The sequence below is a fragment of the Chanodichthys erythropterus genome, chromosome 9 (assembly GCF_024489055.1).
Source record: "Chanodichthys erythropterus isolate Z2021 chromosome 9, ASM2448905v1, whole genome shotgun sequence".
NCBI lineage: Eukaryota > Metazoa > Chordata > Actinopteri > Cypriniformes > Xenocyprididae > Chanodichthys > Chanodichthys erythropterus.
Genome location: NC_090229.1, coordinates 6,962,298 through 6,971,177, shown reverse-complemented (window position 1 = coordinate 6,971,177; position 8,880 = coordinate 6,962,298). Strand labels below are relative to the sequence as shown.

General features: G+C 36.0%; 1 long non-coding RNA gene across 1 annotated transcript; it reads right to left on the bottom strand.

The window, feature by feature from the left end:
- Positions 1-2,178: 2,178 nt before the first annotated feature.
- On the bottom strand, positions 2,179-3,776 carry LOC137026721 (uncharacterized). Its single transcript, XR_010895918.1, has 3 exons — positions 3,605-3,776; positions 2,945-3,073; positions 2,179-2,338 (listed from the first exon to the last, which is right to left on the bottom strand). It is a non-coding gene; the product is annotated as an uncharacterized lncRNA (long non-coding RNA).
- Positions 3,777-8,880: the final 5,104 nt, after the last annotated feature.

The window sequence follows — 8,880 nt, the reverse complement described above, 5'->3', positions numbered from 1 at the left end:
TGATGTCATGGGCTGTCGCCAGTCAATATGCAGTGCGTTCCAAACGGGATATATCGCCCTATGAAGGGCACTTCGGAGTGAAAACAATCATGGCCGCCATATCGAAGGGCGTTCCAAACCAAAGTGCTCAAAACTGGCCACTTCAAAGGGCATTTCGGAATGAAGGATTTCGAAGGGTACAACTGATGAATACATCGGGCCCCCATGATCCTTTGCACAGGGAAGTTGTTTGACGTCACAGAATGGGTACAGGAGGTTAGGAGTTCGATTTTAACTATATGTATATATTGTATTTTTCTGTACTAATGCAATATACAAGTTAGATTTGATACATTATTATGGTCAAAACATTGTACATTGTACTTCAACAAAAATACTTTACAGCTCCCTTCATCAGTTCATTGAAATGTTTAAAATACATATACAATATGGTGCAATAAACCATAAATAAAAAAAATAACATTAAACAAAGGGCACAGCTTGCACAATCTACTCCTCCTTGATTGTCTCATTAAGATGATGCAGAAGTGCGTTACAAAAGAAGAGTTTTTTTTACCCCTACACCCTTCATCCCTTGAACCAAAAACCAACCAATCATGGCTTTAGAATAGGTCTATAAATAGGCCAACTTTTTTGTTGTCTACTTGTTTCCATATTCAACATTTCTAAACCCTATTGAGAATTTTTTCTCCACATGGTGCTGGAAAGTGCATGATCGTTGTCCCTATATCAGCATAACACTTCTCCAGGCAATGGAGGAGGCATGTGGAGACACTGACCCTGCTTCCATGTGATTGGGTTTTCATGTTTTATGGGGACATTCCATTGGCATAATGGTTTTATATGGCACAAACCATGTAAGACCTAACCATTACAGAAAACATTCTTCTATTTTAGATGTTCAAAAACATCATTCTGTATGATTTATGTATAAGCTTGTTTCCTCATGGGGACTTTAAAAATGTCAAAAGTCAAAATGCACTGGTATTACTTTACCTGTGGGGACATTTGTTCCCCTACCAGGACACACATACGCATTCCTTTGGAATATTTACCATTTTCAAATGCGTAGTTATCCAACTACACATGGTCACATGGTTGATGTATTTTATTTTGTACTGTGCAATACTTTTTTTACAACCACAAATGCTTGCAGTAAAAAAAGGAAAAAATGAAAATTCAATCTTGCTTTCAGAGTTACTGTGTTTATATGATATATCAAAAAATAGAATATTATGGCAAATGTATTTACAAAGTAAGACAAATGTTTGCTTTTGAGATGTGTTTGTGATCTTTTGAATGCAGTGTTTCATTTTGCAAGAGATATGAGGCATTTTGCATTTTGTGTGTGCAATTCTTGGATTTGTGTGTAAAGTTTTGAAAAAAATAGACAAAGTTTTGAAAACGTGTGTAAGCCGGGTGTGTCTCATCCGTCCTGTAAAGTGAAAAAAAAAAAAAAAGTGATTTTTTTTTTTTTTCAGTCTATGGTGTAAGCAGTTGGAAAAAAAATGTAAAATGAACTAAATACTGCCCTCTACCGGATGAAGTCATAATTACTCAAAACAGCATCAGGGACAATACAGTAATAAATAAAGATTAATAAATAAGAAGCTTATTTTACTGAATGACCAATACATTTTCAGATTATTTCCTTTTCCCACATCAGTTTTTCCCTCTTCAGAAATCCACAAAATGATTTAGAAATCCATGACAAATAGTCTGTATTATATACATCAATTTCCCAGTTCCTAAAAAACATTGCCACTTTGTTTTTTTATATGTATGTATTAATTCATGTATATTATTAATTGTAATTACCATGCCGTTCATATTCTCCAGTAATTCATACAAGTAATCGTTATCATCATACTAAGTACATTTGTGTAATATAACTTACAGCAACTTATGTAGACAGAAATTAAAGATACAGCAACAAGTGAAGCATTTATTTTTATATTCATTAATTTAGCAAACATTTTTATCTAAACCTACCAATAAGGAATGTTAATGTAGCATTGCTGCAATGTACAGTTCTAAAATTGCATCATCATGTTAAATATAAAAGAAAATCTCAACAAATAAAATTGTATTCTAAAACTGTAAATAAAAATATTCATATAACATATATCTCGTCATCCTGACTGCAGCAGTGTATGTTCCAGTTTAAAAAAAAAAAAAGTTAACTGAATAATTCATATATTTTTATATATTTCATTTATATTTTATCAGTAAATGTTTCTCCTCTTCAGGTCTGCTCTTCTCTCTTGAGAAAGTCTTCTGATTATTTATGCATTTATGTAGTCATTGTCTGTAACAGTTGTGGTGTGGTTGATGGAGTCTGGGTTAACAAAAATACAAAGAGTTCACTGGGTTAGTGTACTAAAGATAAAGATCAAATCTAATCCTGAACACAAACTCAACAGAAACCATCACAAAACTCTCATCTCAAACCAAACCTCATATATAAAAGGCCAGATTTGTCTTTAATGGCATTGCATGACAAAAAATGCTCCTCACACCAACAACTGGTGTGTGAGATTTTAATATAGAAATGCATGCAGAAACTATATTGAGCTCTGTAGGCATAAGTGAAGTTCCTAAACGTAATTTAGGGTATCAGAGCTCGAGTTGAAGATGCTTCATCGAGCCCCTCCTCAGTGGACAGCAAGCCAAATTAGCTAACCTAATACCCTAAAAGATTATATGGGCAAACAAACTCGTTAATATGTAATGCCATAACAGTCATCAGCAATAAGATTGAGGAAGCTCATCTAAAGCTCAGAAAACCAATGGCTGCATGTTAGTCTTTCAGCTTCTTGTAAGGAAATAATGAATTGAAATTAAAAGCATTATGAAGCATGTGCACTCTCAGCACATTGTGTATTATTTTCATAATTTTCCTTTTTATATTTTGATCTGACTGTGAGTAACTGGTGAAACACACCTTTAGCTTTGCTCCTGATGGTGGTCACGATCACTGCTGCAGTCATGATGACGAGAACAACAGCAATGAAGGAGGAAAAGCAGATGTAGAATGAAGATACTCCTTCCTCATGATGATCTGCAGCAAAATCTGAAAGCAAACACAGGCAATGTTTATGTACAGAAAAATATACACTTACACTTGCATGTTTTGAGATACAGAAGACACATGAGATGTTTTACCAGATTGACTGTACTGTATAATGTAGGTCTGTAATTTAGAAATGCTGATAACCAATAAGAAGTAAATTAGACATGCTTTTGATGTGGCCATATATGGGGTTAGGGCAGTTCATTTCAAATTGAAATAAATAAATAAATAAGCTCTTACTGTAATAACCAAAATTATGCATTAATACTACAGCAAATCTAACATAAAAAATAATGAGCCTGTATTAGTATGCCACTCTATTACTGCCATTAAACCATTACAAGGAAACGTCATTAAACACTCTACAGGACAGGACAAAAAACAATATTTTAAAGTGTTTAGATTACATTGACATATTTGAGGTGTCAAAATTCAACATGCAAGAAAAATAAGATTTAGGATTCTAGTACAGTTCTTTTGTGTTATCTTTGATGAAAATCAATTTTGTAGTGTATTTACAGTATGTTTTACCAGATGGGCTGTAGGTGTAGGTCTCACTCTGCTGGTTCACCACAGAATTCAGCTCGTGCACACAGGTGAAGGAAACAGGTGAGCTCACATTCACATCAAACACACACTTTTCATTTGAATAACAGTGGGTTCTTCAGTGTGTCGCTGTGTTCACCCTTCACTAACAGCTGGAAAGAGCTCTCAGTGAACCTCCTGCCAAATGAACACATCACCATCACATGCTCTCTGTCCTGCATCTGCCTGAACACTGTGATGCTGGGCACTGTGGCATCTGAAATAAAACACACCAGAATTAATTTTCATGTAGGAACAACATAAAGATGGGTAATTTTTAATATGTGGTTAATGCCATCTTTTTACTAAGTAATGAAAGCCAGTATCACTGATACTGATGCAGTGATGCATCCAAAGAACTGATGATAAAAGATAAATTTTACTTTTAATAAAGAATAAATTAACAACAAATTAATACTTATAGTAAATGATAATCACACATTCACATTTTCATAAACTGATTAGCTCAAGAAAAGTGCATAGAGATGGTGTAGACACAGTGATACAAGATGGCACCTCAAGACCAAGATCTATTTCAGAGATCTTTTTAGAGATCTTGCGGGCGCAAGCCAGATATTATTGCTGGCAGTTTTGTTATTGCTGGCGTTTTGTTCTTTATTTATCTGGAATTAAAGTTACGTTGCTGGATATTATGTTTTATTATGTTTGTGTGTCCGGCAGACATCCGCGAGGGTCTGCCGGCATTACTTTCATTTTGTTCTTTGTTTATTTTGAATTAAAGTTACGTTGAATGTTCGCCGGTTCCCACCTCCTTCTTCCCATATTTACGAATTGTGTTACAAAGTAAAATATGAGAATGAGATTAGGTGTGAGATGAGGTTAGGTGTCAGATTCTATTGAGACAGTCAAAGATGTGAGTCATCAGATAACAATCTTAGAGAAGTAAGGTTACATAATAAGAGGGCAGGAACGCTTGAGGAGGGTGTTACATCAGATAAAGAACAATTGGCCTGAAGTAAACAAAAGAGTTAAATACAAAAACCCAACCAGCAGAGAGAGAGGTAGATCATTAGAAGGGAAGTGGGACTGAAAAATGGTTGAAGGACACAGTCTAATGTATGGCCAAATGAGGTCAGTTAGCTAAGGCAGAAGGATGGTCAAAGTCTGGAAAACCGGCTATATTCCAGGAAGGTTATTCCTATATGTGGAAGGCAGCTGGAGAAATTGATTATTTTGTTTGGAAAGGAAATGGAAATTGTTATGAAAACCGCATTATGAAAGCAGCAGAACCTGCAAGACTTGATAAACACTCAACTACAGATACAGAGGCTAAGTATGCCCAATGGAAAAAGGATTTGATAGAAGCCCAAAAAAATGGTGTGCCAATTTTGAGTATTTGGCTTTTGATAGAAGCCAACATCTCTCATGAAGATAAAATCAGATTGTTACGAGAAATGGGCAGAAGTTTACCTGGACGACACACTTTAGCCACAATACTGAATAATGCTAGTAGTAAAGAAATTCAAAATACGTTAGTAGTATATGATCTCACTACACAGCACATAAAGACCAAAAAAGTAACACCTCAGAATAAAAAAGGACAAATGGAGCTTATAAAACAAAGAGAGTAAGAGGAAACAGTATTGAGAAATACTGTTTTTTAAAATGAACACAGATACACACAGAAGATACAGGAAGCTAAAGACACAACTGTAGTTTCTGCAAAATAGGATGAGGTTGGCCTACTGAAGAAGAATTTCTGTGACCCTCATGTAAAAGAGAAGTCAGAACGGTTGTTTTTGGATATATCAGGAATTAAATATTTGGTTGACACGGGGCGGAGATATCAACAACGGTAGAGCCTATAGAACAGGCTGGAATTATCCATGTCCAATCATATGATGGTGAATTAAAAGAGAAAAACTTAGGTTACAAACATGGCATAAAAATTATCTCAGGTGCTGAAAACTTGCTAGCAGCAAAAGACCTTAAGAAAATCTTAAGACTAAAAGAAGATGTATCTAGAATAGAAAAAGGAATGATAGGATCAAAATTTGAGTGGAGCATTACATAGAACCCCATTTGTAGAGAGTAAGACTGTGGAAAGGTTAGTGAAAAATATGCACATAAAATTGTAGGAGGAATACATAAATCTCAGAGAAAATATCCTAATAACAAGAACGGATGGAAAGAACTGACACAAACAAAAAAGGAGCTTGAGGTGCAAGGGATAATACAAGAAATCAAAGGTGGCTAATAGTCTGATACAGTTAGTCAAAACCCAAACCAGACGGAATGTTTAGATTAGTGACCAATTTCAAAGCATTGAATAGAGTGACAAACAGACGGTACTTAATTAATGCTAGGGACACAACGGAAAAAAATTAAGTCTGGAAAATACCTCTCCAAGATTGACCTAGCAAACATTTTTTGGTCAATACCGCTAGATAAAGAGAGCCAGGGAAAAAAAATGCATTTACAGTAGGGAATAAACATTATGTACATGTGCATCTCAATAAATTAGAATCTCATGAAATTTTTTTTTTTTTTTTCTGTAATTTAATTCAAAAAGTAAAACTTAAATATATTCTAGATTTATTGGACAAAGTAAATATTTCCAGACTTTTTTGTTTTCATTTTAAAGATTACAGCTTGTTGCTCATCAAAATAAAAAAATCAGTATCTCAAATTATTAGAATATTTAATTTCAAGTTCTATTAAATTACAATTCTCAGGGTATAAATACTGGGTTTAGGTCAGTAATCCCAACAGCAGTCATGGGGAAGTCTGCTGACTTGACAGTTGTCCAGAAGACGATCATCAAGACCCTCTACAATGAGGGTAAGCCACAGAGGGTCATTGCTGAAAGAGCAGTGCCAAAAGCATATTCATGGAAAATTGACTGGAAAGAAAAAGTGTGGTAGCAAAAGGTGTACAAGTGAAAGAAATGACCGCAGGCTTGAGAAGATTGTCAGGCGAAGCCGATTTAAGGACTTAGGAGAGCTTCAAAAGGAGTGGACTGAAGCTGGAGTCAGTGCATCAAGAGCCACGCACACAGACGTCTTCAGGAAATGGACTACAACTGTCACATTTGTAAGGCCCGCCCAATCGGCCCATCAGCGGTTTCCCGCAGGACGGCAAAGGTTTCTTGTGCGTTCTGTCTTTTCAGTGTGGCAAAGTAGTTTAATTCCAAATAATCTTTTATCTGACTATATGACCTCGAATTTAGTTTAGAATGTCATTCGATTATTGGTTATTTGTATAATAATTTGGCTTTACATTTGAATATTCTATTTAACTCTTTACTCTTATTGCACATTTGGTTCTCAGTGTCGCACAGGGTCCTCGCACTGGCCATTCATTAATTATGCGGGCCCACGATCACAAACTCGCCAGTCTTGGTCACTAGCCAGAGGTAATTGACTATACTGTTTAGAAGGCCGCTTTCATGCTTGCTCTATCTAAAAGTATTTGTTTAGTCCCCATAAATCTGTATACACTTGAATTAAAGTAACACTAACTCTAGTCAGAGGTCATAACCACTACTACAGATAAGCAGACCAATATTACTTCTCTTATAGTAGCTTTGGTTTGGTTATGCCATGGTTTCCCACGTACACTTAACTAGAGTAATGTTACAATAAACATAGGTAAGGCTCACCCTATTTAGGTTGGTCGATCAACATTTTGTTGTCCTAAACGGAAATTCCCTTTTAGCCTTTGCAGTCTAAGTACACTTGAACTAATGCCAAAAGTTAGTTGGAGCTCTAAAATCACAGATGATGTGCCCTATGCTCCACTCAACTGGACTTTAGTTCGTTACTAACCTGGCGCAGATTTGCGGTAACAATGGATACATCGTAATCTACCGAAGTCAATAATTTCAGAGTAAGTCCGAATAAAATCAAACGTGACAATTTATTAGTCAGGTAAATGTATCATGCCAATTACATAATCAATTCAAAGATGATACAAAACATCAAATGCTCAGAAATAGAGTAAGATGCATACCTGACATTATAAAAATACACATTGCTGAGTGTCCTGGACACTCAGCAATGTGGGCTTCATCTGAATACAGAGTTGCCCCGAGCCTTTTGCAACATTTCTTTAAATACTCTAAGACAAAACATCCCCCAATGTGGGGCATGAACTTACAATCAGAATTTGCATTGACTAGGGTCACAGACCTAGGGGATTCGTACCTTACTGTAGAACAGGAGGTGGTTTGGATGAAGGACCCTGGGAAAGGGGCACACCCACAGTTACAACCAAAGTATCTCTAAACTCTTACAGTTTTTTACAGATGCTAGGACACATTTCGCAATACTTAGGTCACTTTTGCAAAACTTCACACAGTTCTCCTAACCAACTATCAGCTTGGCAAAGCAGTTCGTTTCACATTCAAAATGCACTACAACTATCAAAACACTTTATTCAGGTCTCAAATCAACTCACACTACACTAGCAAAGGTTGACAGCCAACAAACACACTTTGTCACAGGAAGATGAGAGACACCAGACTCAACAATGCAGATGACCTGAAGGCCACTATCAAAGCAACCTGGGCTTCATTACACCTGAGCAGTGCCACAGACTGATCGCCTCCATGCCATGCTGCATTGATGCAGTAATTCATTCAGTAATTCCATTAAACTTTTCCACGACATTCTAATTTATTGAGATGCACCAACAAAACTTTTCCATATGGGAAGAGCGGCTGCACAAGCTCTGATGACGACACAGCTGTTGGCCGGATTCACCGCATGACAACGATCACGTGTGTTTCATGTTTATTCTAGTGCTGTCAAATGATTAATCGCAATTAATTCCATAATTTATATATACATAATAAATATACACAGTACACACACACTGTATATTATGTAAACTTTTATTTTGGATGCGATTAAGAGTTTGAAAGCACTAGTTCCACTAAAGCTCACAAATCTGTATTTTTATAACAGTTAAAGCTCTTTTCATGTAGTGGCAATGTTATATTTTGTCATGTTTATCAAAATAAAACTGATAAAACCATAGCCTATCCCACTTCAATGTTATTTAAATAGTATAGGCTTATATTTTTGCATTTAATTCACTTCATTTGAGATAAAGTATGCAAACAGTGCAATAGCCACTATGGGAAGCAGTAAATGTTCGACTTCCCGTCTCCGATCCCCGACTGTAAACTCTGGCCGACTGGTTACATCCAGCTGCAGCCGATGTCGAACACACCTATGTCTAGTCCTCATTTGCTTGAG